The sequence below is a fragment of the Pan paniscus genome, chromosome 18, assembly GCF_029289425.2.
Source record: "Pan paniscus chromosome 18, NHGRI_mPanPan1-v2.0_pri, whole genome shotgun sequence".
NCBI classification, from domain to species: Eukaryota; Metazoa; Chordata; class Mammalia; order Primates; family Hominidae; genus Pan; species Pan paniscus.
This window is the reverse complement of record NC_073267.2, coordinates 36,120,264-36,135,276: the sequence shown is the minus strand read 5'-3', so window position 1 is coordinate 36,135,276 and position 15,013 is coordinate 36,120,264. Positions and strand designations below refer to the sequence as shown.

At 39.6% G+C, this 15,013-nt stretch overlaps 1 protein-coding gene across 1 annotated transcript in view; it reads left to right on the top strand.

Moving 5' to 3' along the window:
- The first annotated feature begins 561 nt into the window (after positions 1-561).
- The window catches only part of LOC117978041 (sodium/hydrogen exchanger 9B1-like), a 31,634-nt gene continuing 17,182 nt past the window's right edge, over positions 562-15,013 (top strand). Inside the window, exons 1-2 of the mRNA XM_063597968.1 lie at positions 562-634; positions 1,102-1,217. The gene's annotated coding sequence lies outside the window, so the exon portion shown is untranslated. The remainder of the gene's footprint in view (positions 635-1,101; positions 1,218-15,013) is intronic.

Sequence of the window (15,013 nt, the reverse complement as noted above, 5' to 3'; positions counted from 1 at the left end):
TGTAATCACATGCCCTGCCTTTCCCTGTTTATCAAGCCTGGCATCACTTTAGAATCTCTTGTTAGGATTTATGATACCCAGGCTTTACCTCAGAAGCTGAGCGTGGCACTCAGGTATAAGCATGTTTTTCCAAGCTCCCCAGGTATTCCATAGCGCAGCCATGTTTGAGACAGTGGGGTCTAAGAACCATGTAGAACTAATTAGAATCCTGAAGTGTCTGTGATAAAGGTAATAAGCTTTTTGTAAGATTACAGAGGACATAGGTTAAGTTGGAAAGCCTGAGTGTTGAGATTCCTAGGCTCAGGAATTTTAATTTAAGCACAGTTAAATGTCTTAACTTGCAAAGACATGAATCTGTAGATTCCAGATTAATGGCAGGTGTGAATTGTACAATAGAAACTGATCTAGCCTACGTGTCTTCTTGGACTGGCAGACTATGTTAATCTTTTTATTTTATGACAAGTTCAACATTATTCCCTTTTGTACTGAATTTTAGATTACTGATTTTGGGCACTCCAAGATTTTGGGAGAGACCTCTCTCGTGAGAACCTTATGTGGAACCCCCACCTGCTTGGCTCCTGAAGTTCTTGTTTCTGTTGGACTGCTGGGTTTTAGGAGTTATTCTTTTTATCTGGTAAGAAATATTTTCATTGCTTCACAGACTGGTAGGAGGTGATTAGATGAAGTCACAAATGTGTCTTGCTCTGTTGTCCAGGCTGGCATGCAGTGGCTTGATCTTGGCTAACTGTAGCCTCTGCCTCCTGGGTCAAGTGATCCTCCCACCTCAGCCTCCCGAGTAGCTGGGACTACATGCGCACACCACCATGCCCAGCTAATTTTTCTATTTTTTGTAGTGATGGGGTTTTGCCATGTTGCCCAGGCTGGTCTTGAACTCCTGGGCTCAAGTGATCCTCTTGCCTCGGCCTCCCAAAGTACTGGGATTACAAGCATGAGCCATTGTGCCCAGCCTAGCTCACTTTTTGACCATTGATTTAAAGAAAAATCAGACTTTTCATTATGCTGAAAAAGAAATCTTTATATCTGAATGCCACTGAGAATGCCACTTGATTTCTTTTCCTTTCTCTCTCTACCATTATTAAGCCTTAGTGGGTATCCACCTTTCTCTGAGCATAGGACTCAAGTGTCACTGAAGGATCAGATCTCCAGTGGAAAACACAACTTCATTCCTAAAGTCTGGGCAGAAGTCTCAGAGAAAGGTATGAATATGAAAGGGTTAAGAATTTGTGATATTCTAAAATGTGTGTGTCCTGTGGTGGGAGTTTCTCTCCAAATTCCATGGTGTTTTCTCCTGTCAATTCTGTTCTTATTTTCTATCGTTAGTTTCACACCATTTGAGAGGCACTGGAAATTATTAAGAGCATGCACTCAGGTCCTGGGTCTGCTACTACTTAGCTGTGTGGCCTTAGGCAAGTTATTTAACCTCTGTCTCCAATTTCTTTCTGTGTAAAGGGACCCTCAATAATCCCTACCTTAAAAGGTTTTTTGAGGGTTAGGGATAATGTACACAAGTGCCTGGTACCTATTTTAATGAGCAAAATAAATGCACTTGTAACTTTTTAGTTACAAGGTTTCCTTTGAGTAAGCAAGCGTGTAAAAACTAGATGTCTTTAGTTACTTTGTATTTTATAATTTATCCTGGCAACTTTAGTTCCCTGAAGAGAAAGTAGAAAATTAAATGTCAAATAACATAACATAGGTGATTGTGTTAAATGTCAGAATATTTAAGGAATAATAATGTTGTAATATACAGGCCAGCGTGCATTTGTTGCTTGCTGGAGTAGTCAAGTTTTATTTCTGACAAGTCTGCAGTTCCAGGGAGCCTCTCCCTGGCTGAGTAACTGTCACCCATCCATCTGTAGATGTCAGGGAGAGTTTGCTGTGCATCCCAGTTATCTTAGAATTGGGTAGAAGTTTAGCTTTAATTAGTTTGACCTTGAGTCTAGCAACAAGAGAGGGAACAGGCAACGAAGAGGTAGTGACTGATGTCCCAGCAGCAGGAGACAGGGAGTGTCATTGTCATTCCTGGTCTTCTCACAGTACTCTGAATACAGAGAATGAGGAAGATTAGGGGGCCCTGTCTGCTGACTCCCTGATGATCTCAGACCCTCTCTGCTCTTTCTGGATGGTGGCCTGTTAATTCTGGCATACTGTTACTGATAATATATTTATCCTTTTCACTGTGATTTGCCCAATTGTTGCTTTAGCACTGGACCTTGTCAAGAAGTTGTTGGTAGTGGATCCAAAGGCACGTTTTACGACAGAAGAAGCCTGAAGACACCATGGTTTCAGGTGGGTGTGGGACAGTGCCTGCTAGCATAAAATACATGGGAAGCCCTGCTGCCTGAGAGACATGAGACAGAGGACAGAAACATATTTACTTTGTTGAATCTGTTTAATTGTTTTAATGTACTGGGGGAATATCTTGGCGGATGGGTTACAACCTGTTTTTTTTTTTTTTTTTTTGAGACAGGTTCTCATTCTGTCTCCCTGGCTGGAGTGCAGTGGCACAATCTCAGCTCACTGCAACCTCTGCCCCCCAGGTTCAAGTGATTCTCCTGCCTCAGCCTCCCAAGTAGCTGGGATTCAAGGTGCATGCTACCACGCCTAGCTACTTTTTGTATTTTTTGTAGAGATGGGGTTTCGCCGTGTTGGCCAGGCTACAACCTTTTTGATGTTACTCATGGCTGTTGGATGTACAAGCTCACTTTATGTCCTGTTCTGGTTCCACCTGGCTGCCCCGAGTCTCCAGTTTGGCCTGTGTTCTTTTGAGGGCTTGTTCCAAAACTAAAGATTAATCCAGCAAAGCCAAAACGTACTTCCAACTCTTGGCAGTTCCAAATGAGGTCAGCATTTAATAATGGCAGCCCCAACCCCTAGCAGGAGCACAGCAGTAACACAGATGAAAGGTGCGGGTGACGGCCTTCACTAAGGACACATTTACTCACCTGAATGAACAAGCAGTGGGACCCTTTATACCCAGTCACTTGGGCTTGAGAAATAGCTGGATTCTCCCCAGGGAGGCTGCCCTCCTCCCCCTCCCCCACTTCCCTGATTTAAGGTTGAAGATGGCTAGAATGCACCGCACCTATGAAGAGCAGTGGACATGGCTGGGGTTAGAGCCAGAACAAGCCCTCAAAAGAACACAGGCCCTACTGGAGACTTGGGACAGCCAGGTGGAACCAGAACAGGACATAAAGTGAGCTTGTACATCCAACAGCCATGAGTAACATCAAAAAGGTTGTAGCCTAGCCAACACGGCGAAACCCCATCTCTACAAAAAATACAAAAAGTAGTTGGGCTTGGTAGCATGCACCTTGAATCCTAGCTGCTTGGGAGGCTGAGGCAGAAGAATCATTTGAACCCAGGGGGCAGAGGTTGCAGTGAGCTGAGATCATGCCACTGCACTCCAGCCAGAGTGACAGAATGAGAACCTGTCTCAAAAAAGAAAAAAAAAGACAGGTTGCAACCCATCCTCCAAGATACCCCCCATACATCTAAAACAATTAGATTAAACAGACTAAACATGTTTCTGTCCTCTGTCTCATGTCTCTCAGGCAGCAGGGCTTCCCATGTATTTTATGCTAGCAGGCACTGTCCCACACCCACCTGAAGCCACGGTGTCTTAAGGCTTCTTCTGTCATAAAACATGCCTTTGGATCCACTACCAACAACTTCTTGACAAGGTCCAGTGCTAAAGTAACAACTGGGCAAATCACAGTGAAAAGGATAAATATATTATCAGTAATAGTATGCCAGAATTAACAGGTCACCATCCAGAAAGAGCAGAGAGGGTCTGAGATCATCAGGGAGTCAGCAGACAGGGCCCCCTAATCTTCCTCATTCTCTGTATTTAGAGTGCTGTGAGAAGACCAGGAATGATAATGACACTCCCTGTCTCCTGCTGCTGGGACATCATTCACGACCTCTTCGCTGCCTGTTCCCTCTCCTGTTGCTAGACTCAGGGTCAAACTAATTAAAGCTAAACTTCTACCCAATTCTAAGATACTTGGGATGCACAGCAAACTCTCCCTGACAGATGGATGGGTGAGAGTTACTCAGCCAGGGAGAGGCTCCCTGGAACTGCAGACTTGTCAGAAATAAAACTTGACTACTCCAGCAAGCAACAAATGCATGCTGGCCTGTATATTACAACATAATTATTCCTTAAATATTCTGACATTTAACACAATCACCTATGTTATGTTATTTGACATTCAAGACCTAGAATATTATATAGGCTAGTGAATATTATCCTTCATCTCTGTAGTATGAAAAGGAGCGTAACTGGTGAAATTGCTGGTTTTTTGTTATCTGACTAAGTGTATTAACCAAATCCAGTGAACGTTTCTGTCTGCATCGTATTCAAGATCTTTGCAGCTTTTGACGCCAATGATCACTCTCTTATTGAAACACTTGTCTTTTTTTTTTTCTAATTCTGAGGCACCACTTACTGGTTTTCTTCTTCCCTCACTGCTTCTTCCTTTCTTGTCTTCCATATTCCATTCTTCTTTTTCTAACTTCTAAATATGAAATATCACTCAGGACTTCGACCTGAGCCTTTTCCTCTTTTCCTTTTATATAGTTTGTCTATGTGGTCTCTTCAATATCCAAGATATCATATTTATGCATGCAACCTTCTAATTTAAACATTATCTGGCCAGGCACAGTAGTTCACGCCTGTAATCCCAGCACTTTGGGGGATGAGGCGGGCAGATCACCTGAGGTTGGGTGTTTAAACCAGCCTGGCCAACATGGTGAAACCCCATCTCTACTAAAAAATACAAAATTAACCAGACATCATGACATGCACGTGTAGTCCCAGTTACTCAAGAGGCTTAGGCAGGAGAATCGCTTGAACCCAGGAGGCAGAGGTCGCAGTGAGCCAAGATTGCACCACTGCACTCCAGCCTCAAAAAAATATATATATATATCTATCTATATAAAATCATTATAGATGTAGTTGAAGCTTCCTGTGTACTATTTTCCAACCTCATTCCTCTCCTTTTCCTGGAGGTACCAGCTATGCAGATAAAAGCAGAAATTAATGTCAGTAGCAGTGTGTTCATCATGTGTCTATGCCTTCATGACAAAGGAAGTTTAAAAACTTGTGTTCCTGGCTTCTGCATTGGGAAAGTAATATTAATAATGTTATAAATTCTCCAAACATGGGGTGACTTATTAAAACCTGCTCAGGCCAGGTGCCATGACTGATGCCTGTAATCCCAACACTTCGGGGCACCAAGGTGGAAGAATCATTTGAAGCCAAGAGTTTGAAGCTAGCTTGGGCAACATAGTGAGATTTCATCTCTACAAAATAAAAACATTTTAAAATTAGCTAGGCATTGTGGTGTGTGCCTGTAGTCCCAGCTACTCAGGAGGCTAAGGCAGAGGGTCCCTAGAACCCAGGAGGTCAAGGATGCTGTGAGATATATGATCGTGCCACTATTCCAACCCAGGCAACAGGGCAAGACCCTGTCTCCTTAAAAATAATAAAATAAAATAAAAGCTGCTTGGGCAAACTGTTAAACGTTTGCTTCTATTCCTGAGATACCCAACTGGTCCAGAATTTTTTTAGAATACATTACTAGATTTACTATTATTTTATTTTAGATGTTTGTATCTAAGCTTAGTTTGGCCTCCAATTTTCTTGGATTATAATGATCTTAAATATTTATATTGCATTTATGTTAGCCTCACAAAATGAATTGAAGGTGTTCCCTCTTTTTCCATACTCCGAAATTATTTTGATATGATAGTGCTTATTTATATGTTCTTTGAATGTTTGGTAGAACTTTCATATTAAAGTATCTCATACTAGTGGGTGTTTTCTATGAGAAAGTATTTACTGATTGAATTTTTAAAAATAGATACATGAATATTCATGTGTCCCATTTCTTCTTGACTAAGTGTTTATAAGTTATAGTAGCCAACGAAGTTGTTCATTTCACTTATGTTTTTAGACTGTTGTCATATAGTCATTTATAGTATTCACTTTATTATTTTTTCACTCATATTTTATCTTACACTTCATTTTTTATTCCTAATATTGCTTATTTATACCTTCTCTTTTTAATTAATCAATGTTACCAGAAGAGTGCCTATTTTATTATTCTTTTCAAAGAATCAGCATTTGGTTTTGTGAATCTTGCCTATTGTTTCTTTGTTTTATAGTTTATTAATGTCTATTTCTACTTTTAGCCTTATTTCCTTTAATTTATTTTATTTAGGTTTACTCCAATTTTTTTTTTTTTTTTTAAGACAGAGTCTTGCTCTGTTGCCCAGGCTGCAATGCAGTGGCCCAATCTCGGCTCACTGCAACCTCTGCCTCCCTGGCTCAAGCAATTCTTCTGCCTCAGCCTCCCAAGTAGCTGGGATTATAGCCACCCACCACCACACCCAGCTAATTTTTGTATTTTCAGTAGAGACAGGGGTTTCACCATGTTGGCCAAGCTGGTCTTGAACTCCCGACCTCAGGTAATCCACCCTCCTTCGCCTCCCAAAGTGCTGGGATTACAGGCCTGAGCCACCATGCCCAATCTCTTTTTCTCTTTCTAAACTTCCTAAGGTGGACACTTAACTAATTTTCAGCCTATTTTTCAATATAAACATGTAAAGATATAAATTACCCTTTCAGTACTGCCTCAGCTCTATCTCACAAGTTTTGTTATGTAGTATTTCACTTCCAAATATCTTCTGATTTTCATTTTCATGTCTTCTTTGACTGAAAAATTATTTAAGGTATGCCTTTAGTTTGAAGATGAAAGAAATTTACATTTTTTTCTCTAATAAATTGCATTTTGGTTACAGAGTATAGGCCGCATGTTATAATGTTTGTTTATGTGTTGTGATTTGATTCATAGGCTAGCATAGGTTCAGTTCTCCTAAGACTTTATCAGGCTTCAAAGTATATATATATTCTCTAATTTGAGCATACAGAAGTCTATATATTTCCTTTAAGTTAAGCTTTTTAAATACAGTGGTAAAAATCTGAGATAATCTTACTACATTTTGATTATCATTGACTCAGAGGTTTAAGTTTCTTCAAGGTTGAGGATTTAGCCATTTTTCTTTGTAATTCTGCCAATTTGTGCTTCATATATTTTACGGTTGAATAGTTACATGCATACATGTCTTTACATAATGACTTTTATTCCTCAGAATGTTTTTTTGTCTTAAATTATAGTTTTTGATATGAAAATAGCTATATCAGCCATATATTGGTTAATATTTGTTTTATTTATCATTTACTCATCTCATGCCTTCAGAATTTTGTGTCTTCATGTTTTTAACTATTACGGGTTATACCTGGATTTTCACATTTTTATCCAGTCTTCAAGTGTCTGTCTTTAACTAATTTAGACCATTTAAGTTTATTGTGGTTATGGATAAATTTATATTTACTTCTGTCATCATATATTGTGCTTTCTGTTAACCATATTATTTCTCCAATTCTTTTCCCCAATGCATTCTATTAGATTGATCAATTTTTTCCCCTCTATTTGTTTAAAAGTTGTGTGTTCTAGTTCTATTCACGATTACCCTTGAAATGTAATATGTGTACTTGAATTAACAAGTAATTTAGAAAACTAATTGTAAAATTAAAATCACTAGTTTCATCTTGAAGGATGCATTAATTTTGATCACCCTCATTCATCCCCAACTTACTGTTTTCCAGTACTTTTGTTCCAATTTATATTTTATCAGCTTTTTTGAGGTATAATACACAGTGCACAAAATTTATTTATTTTAAATGCACATTTCGATGAGTTTTGGCAAATTTATAGAGTTGTACAACAATTACAAAAATTCAGTTTTTGAATACTTACATAATCTCAAAAAGTTTCCTCATGCTTATTTGCATTAAATCCTCACTCCCACCTACCCAAGTCCCAAGTAACAAATGATCTGCTTTCTTTATAGATTTGCCTTCCATGAAAAGTTACATAGATTGGCTGGGCACAGTGGCTCACGCCTGTAATCCTAGCATTTTGGGAGGCCAAGGCGAGCAGATCACCTGAGCCCAGGAGTTCAAGACTAACCTAGGCAACATGGTGAAACCCCATCTCTACTAAAAACACAAAAATTAGCTGGGCATGGTGGCGCACCTGATAGCTACTCGAAGGCTGAAGTGTGATGGATTAGGTTTATTGATTTGCGTATATTGAACCAGGCTTGCATCCCAGGGATGAAGCTGACTTGATAGTGGTGGATAAGCTTTTTGATGTGCTGCTGGATTCGGTTTGCCAGTATTTTATTGAGGATTTTTGCATTGATATTGATATTGGTCATCAGGGATATTGGTCTAAAATTCTCTTTTTTTTGTTGTGTCTCTGCCAGGCTTTGGTATCAGGATGATGCTGGCCTCATAAAATGTGTTAGGGAGGATTCCCTCTTTTTCTATTCATTGGAATAGTTTCAGAAGGAATGGTACCAGCTCCTCTTTGTACCTCTGGTAGAATTCGGCTGTGAATCCATCTGGTCCTGGACTTTTTTTGGTTGGTAGGCTAATTAATTATTGCCTCAATTTCAGAGCCTGTTATTGTTCTATTCAGGGATTCGACTTCTTCCTGGTTTAGTCATGGGATGGTGTATTTGTCCAGGAATTTATCCATTTCTTCTAGATTTTCTAGTTTATTTGTGTAGAGGGGTTTGTAGTATTCTCTGATAGTAGTTTGTATTTCCATGGGATCAGTGGTGAAATCCCCTTTATCATTTTTTATTGCATCCATTTGATTTTTCTCTCTTCTCTTCTTTATTAGTCTTGCTAGTGGTCTATCAATTTTGTTGATCTCTTCAAAAAACCAGCTCCTGGGTTCATTGATTTTTTGAAGGGTTTTTTGTGTCTCTATCTCCTTCAGTTCTGCTCTGATCTTAGTTATTTCTTACCTTCTGCTAGATTTCGAATTTGTGTGCTCTTGCTTCTCTAGTTCTTTTAATTGTGATGTTAGGGTGTCGATTTTAGATCTTTCCCGTTTTCTCTTGTGGTTATTTAGTGCTACAAATTTCCGTCTACACACTGCTTTAAATGTGTCCCAGAGATTCTGATATGTTGTGTCTTTGTTCTCGTTGGTTTCAAAGAACATCTTTATTTCTGCCTTCATTTCGTTATTCACCCAATAGTCATTCAGGAGCAGGTTGTTCAGTTTCCATGTATTTGTGTGGTTTTGAGTGAGTTTCTTAATCCTGAGTTCTAATTTGATGGCACTGTGGTCTGGGAGACAGTTTGTTGTGATTTCTGTTCTTTTACATTTGCTGAGGAGTGTTTTACTTCTAACTATGTGGTCAATTTTGGAATAAGTGAGATGTGATGCTGAGAAGAATGTACATTCTGTTGATTTGGGGTGGAGGGTTCTGTAGATGTCTATTAGGTCTGCTTGTTGCAGAGCTGAGTTCAAGTCCTGGAAATCCTTGTTAACCTTCTGTCTCATTGATCTGTCTAACATTGACAGTGGGGTGTTAAAGTCTCTCATTATTACTGTGTGGATGTCTAAGTCTCTTTGTAGGTCTCTAAGGACTTGCTTTAAGAATCTGGGTGCTCCTGTATTGGGTGCATGTATAGTTAGGATAGTTAGATCTTCTTGTTGCATTGATCCCTTTACCATTATATAAAGGCTTTCTTTGTCTCTTTAATCTTTGTTGGTTTAAAGCCTGTTTTATCAGAGACTAGGATTGCAATCCCTGCTATTTTTTTCTTTCCATTTGCTTCGTAGATCTTCTTCCATCCCTTTATTTTGAGCCTATGTGTGTCTCTGCACGTTAGATGGGTCTGCTGAATACAGCACACTGATGTGTCTTGACTCTTTATCCAGTTTGCCAGTCTTTGTCTTTTAATTGGGGCATTTAGCCCATTTACATTAAAGGTTAATATTGTTATGTGTGAATTTGATCCTGTCATTATGATGTTAGCTGGTTATTTTGCTCATTAGTTGATGCAGTTTCTTCCTAGGATTGGTGGTCTTTACAATTTGGCATGTTTTTGTGTGGCTGGTACTGGTTATTCCTTTCCATGTTTAGTGCTTCCTTCAGGAGCTCTTGTAAGGCAGGCCTGGTGGTGACAAAATCTCTCATCATTTGCTTGACTATAAAGTATTTTATTTCTCCTTCGCTTATGAAGTTTGGTTTGGCTGGATATGAAATTCTGAGTTGAAAATTCTTTTCTTTAAGAATGTTGAATATTGGCCCCCACTCTCTTCTGGTTTGTAGAGTTTCTGCCAAGAGATCTGCTGTTAGTCTGATGTGCTTCCCTCTGTGGCTAACCCGACCTTTCTCTCTGGTTGCCCTTAACATTTTTCCTTTCATTTCAACCTTGGTGAGTCTGACAATTATGTGTCTTGGTGTTGCTCTTCTCGAGGAGTATCTTTGTGGTGTTTTCTGACCCTAACATCACAATTAAAAGAACTAGAAAACCAATAGCAAACACATTCAAAAGCTAGCAGAAGGCAAGAAATAACTAAGATCAGAGCAGAACTGAAGGAGATAGAGACACAAAAAACCCTTCAAAAAATTAATGAATCCAGGAGCTGGTTTTTTGAAAAGATCAACAAAATTGATAAACTGCTGGCAAGACTAATAAAGAAGAAAAGAGAGAAGAATCAAACAGACAGAATAAAAAATGATAAAGGGGATATCACCACTGATGCCACGGAAATACAATCTACCATCAGAGAATACTACAAACACCTGTACACAAATAAACTAGAAAATCTAGAGGAAATGGATAAATTCCTCGACACATACACCCTCCCAAGACTAAACCAGGAAGAAGTTGAATCTCTGAATAGACCAATATCAGGCTCTGAAATTGTGGCAATAATCAATAGCTTATCAACCAAAAACAGTCCAGGACCAGATGGATTCACAGCCGAATTCTACCAGAGGTACAAGGAGGAACTGGTACCATTCCTTCTGAAACTATTCCAATGAATAGAAAAAGAGGGAATCCTCCCTAACTCATCTTATGAGGCCAGCATCATCCTGATACCAAAGCCTGGTAGAGACACAACCAAAAAAGAGAATTTTAGACCAATATCCTTGATGAACATTGATGCAAAAATCCTCAATAAAATACTGGCAAACAGAATCCAGCAGCATAGCAAAAAGCTTATCCACCATGATCAAGTAGGCTTCATTCCTAGGATGTAAGGCTTGTTCAACATATGCAAATCAATAAATGTAATCCAGCATATAAACAGAACCAAAGACAAAAACCACATGACTATCTCAATAGATGCAGAAAAGGCCTTTGACAAAATTCAGCAACCCTTCATGCTAAAAACTCTCAATAAATTAGGTATTGATGGGACATATCTCAAAATAATAAGAGCTATCTATTACAAACCCACAGCCAATATCATACTGAATGGGCAAAAACTGGAAGCATTCCCTTTGAAAACTGGCACAAGACAAGGATGCCCTCTCTCACCACTCCTATTCAACATAGTGTTGAAAGTTCTGGCCAGGGCAATTAGGCAGGAGAAGGAAATAAAGGGTATTCGATTAGGAAAAGAGGAAGTCAAATTGTCCCTGTTTGCAGATGACACGATTGTATATCTAGAAAACCCCAGTGTCTCAGCCCAAAATCTTCTTAAACGGATAAGCAACTTCAGCAAAGTCTCAGGATACAAAATCAATGTACAAAAATCACAAGCATTCTTGTACACCAATAACAGACCAACAGAGAGGCAAATCATGGGTGAACCCCCATTCACAATTGCTTCAAAGAGAATACAATACCTAGGAATCCAACTTACAAGGGACATGAAGGACCTCTTCAAGGAGAACTACAAACCACTGCTCAATGAAATAAAAGAAGATACAAACAAATGGAAGAACATTCCATGCTCATGGGTTGGAAGAATCAATATTGGAAAAAAACTACTTTAAAGTTCATATGGAACCAAAAAAGAGCCCACATCGCCAAGTCAATCCTAAGCCAAAAGAACAAAGCTGGAGGCATCACACTACCTGACTTCAAACTATACTACAAGGCTACAGTAACCAAAACAGCATGGTACTGGTACCAAAACAGAGATATAGATCAATGGAACAGAACAGAGCCCTCAGAAATAATGCCGCATATTTACAACTATCTGATCTTTGACAAACCTGACAAAAACAAGCAATGGGGAAACGATTCCCTATTTAATAAATGGTGCTGGGAAAACTGGCTAGCCATATGTAGAAAGCTGAAACTGGATCCCTTCCTTACACCTTATACAAAAATTAATTCAAGATGGATTAAAGACTTAATGTTAGACCTAAAACCATAAAAACCCTAGAAGAAAACCTGGGCAGTACCATTCAGGATATAGGCATGGGCAAGGATTTCATGTCTAAAACATTCTCCCCATCACTTTCAAGTACACCAATCAAACTTAGATTTGGTCTTTTCACATAGTCCCATATTTCTTGGAGGCTTTGTTCATTTCTTTTTACTCTTTTTCTCTAAACTTCGCTTCTCACTTCATTTCATTCATCTGATCTTCCATCACTGATACCCTTTCTTCCACTTGATTGAATCGGCTACAGAAGCTTTTGCATGCATCATTTAGTTCTTGTGCCATGGTTTTCAGCTCCATCAGGTCATTTAAGGTCTTCTCTATGCTGTTTATTCTAGTTAGCCATTCATCTAATCTTTGTTCAAGGTTTTTAGCTTCCTTGCAATGGGTTCGAACATCCTCCTTTAGCTCAGAGAAGTTTGTTATTACTGACCTTCTAAAGCATACTTCTGTCAACTCATCAAAGTCATTCTCCATCCAGCTTTGTTCCATTGCTGGCAAGGAGCTGCAATCCTTTGGAGGGGAAGCGGCGCTCTGTTTTTTTGAATTTTCAGCTCATCTGCTCTGGTTTCCCCCAATCTTTGTGGTTTGATCTACCTTTGGTCTTTAATGATGGTGACCTACAGATGTGGTTTTGGTGTGGATGTCCTTTTTGTTGATGCTGTTCCTTTCTGTTTGCTAGTTTTCCTTCTAACAATCAGGACCCTCAGCTGCAGGTCTGTTGGAGTTTGCTGGAGGTCCACTCCAGACCCTGTTTTCCTGAGTGTCACCAGTGGAGGCTGCAGAACAGCAAATATTGCTGCCTGATCCTTCTTCTGGAAGCTTCATCTCAGAGGGACACCTGGCTGTATGAGGTGTCAGTAAGTCCCTACTGGCAGCTCTGTCCATTCTCAGAGTTCAAACTCCATGCTGGAGAACCACTGTTCTCTTCAGAGCTGTCAGACAGGGATGTTTAAGTCTGCAGAAGTTTCTGCTGCCTTTTACTCAGCTATACCCTGCCCCCAGAGGTGGAGTCTACAGAGGCTGCCAGGCCTCATTGAGCTGCAGTGAGCTCCACCCAGTTCAGGCTTCCCAGCTGCTTTGTTTACCTACTCAAGCCTCAGCAATGGTGGACGTCCCTCCCCCAGCCCAGGCTGCCACCTTGCAGTTCGATCTCAGACTGCTGTACTAGCAGTAAGCAAGGCTGTGTGGGCATGGGACCCACCGAGCCAGGCATGGGATATAATCTCCTGTGTGCCGTTTGCTAAGACCACTGGAAAAGCACAGTATTAGGGTGGGAGTGTCCAGATTTTCCAGGTACCGTCTGTCACGGCTTCCCTTGGCTAGGAAGGGAAATCCCCTGACCACTTGTGCTGCTTCCCAGATGAGGCAACACCCTGCCCTGCTTCGGCTCACCCTCTGTGGGCTGCACCCACTGTCCGACCCGTCTCAGTGAGATGAACCAGGTACCTCAGTTGGAAATACAGAAATCACCTGTCTTCTATGTCAATTATGCTGAGAGCTGCAGACAGGAGCTGTTCCTATTCCGCCATCTTGGAACGATCCACTTTTTTCATTTATTTAAGAAATATTTGAAAAGCAAAGATTTCATCATTTTGGTGAAGTCCAATTTATCTGTTTTTCTTTTATGGAACATGTTTTTGATATTATATCTAAGAAACCTTTTCTTAGTCCGAGGTCATAAATATTTTCTCCTATTTTTTTTTTTTCCTAGAAGTTTTACAGTTTTAGCTCATACAATTAGGTCTATGATCCATTTTAGTTAATTTTCGTATATGACCTAAGGATCTAGGTTTAGTTTTTGTAAATGAATAACCAGTTCTTATAGAATCATTTGTTGAAAGAACATCTTTTTCCTATTGAATTGTCTTAGCATCTTTGATGAAAATTAATTGACTATTTATGTGGGTTGGATTCTGAACTCCACTTAGTTCCATTGATCTATCTCTCTCTCTTAATGTGGATTCTACACTGTCTCAACTACTGTTGCTTTACACTGAATTTTAAAATAAGGCAGTATTAAGTACTCTAACTTCATTCTTACTTAGCAAGATTGTTTTGGCTATTCTAGGTATTTTTGTATTTCTATATAATTTTAAAATCAGCGTGTCAATTTTTCCAATAATCTTTCTAGACTTTTGGCAGGAATTTCAGTTAATTTGTAGATCAATTGACATCTAACAATATTGAGTCATCTAATCCATTAACATGATATATCTCTCCATTTATTTAGGCATTTATCTGAGTGATGTTTCTTAGTTTTCAGTGCAAAGGTTTCACACTTATTTTGTTAAATTTATTCCTAATTATTATTGCTATAGTTTGAGTGTCTCTACCAAAACTCATGTTGGAACGCTTAAGAGGTGGGGCCTATTGGGAAGTGTTTGGGTCTTGGGAGCTCTTCCTTTGTGGGCAGCTTGGTACTATTCTTACACTGGTGAGTGAGTTCTCACTCTTGTGAGATTAGTTCTCTCAGGAATGGATTAGTTACCATGAGAATGAGTTGCTATACGGTGAGGTCACGCTTCATGCTTGGCCTCCTGGTACTTGCCTACTCCCCTTTGACCTTATTCTAACATGTTGTGACACAACACTAAAGTTTTCACCAGAACCCAAGCAGATGCCAGTGTCATTCTTTCCAGCCTGCAGAACTGCAAGCCAAATATACCTCTTTATAAATTACTCAGTCTCCGGTATTCTGTTTTAGCAACACA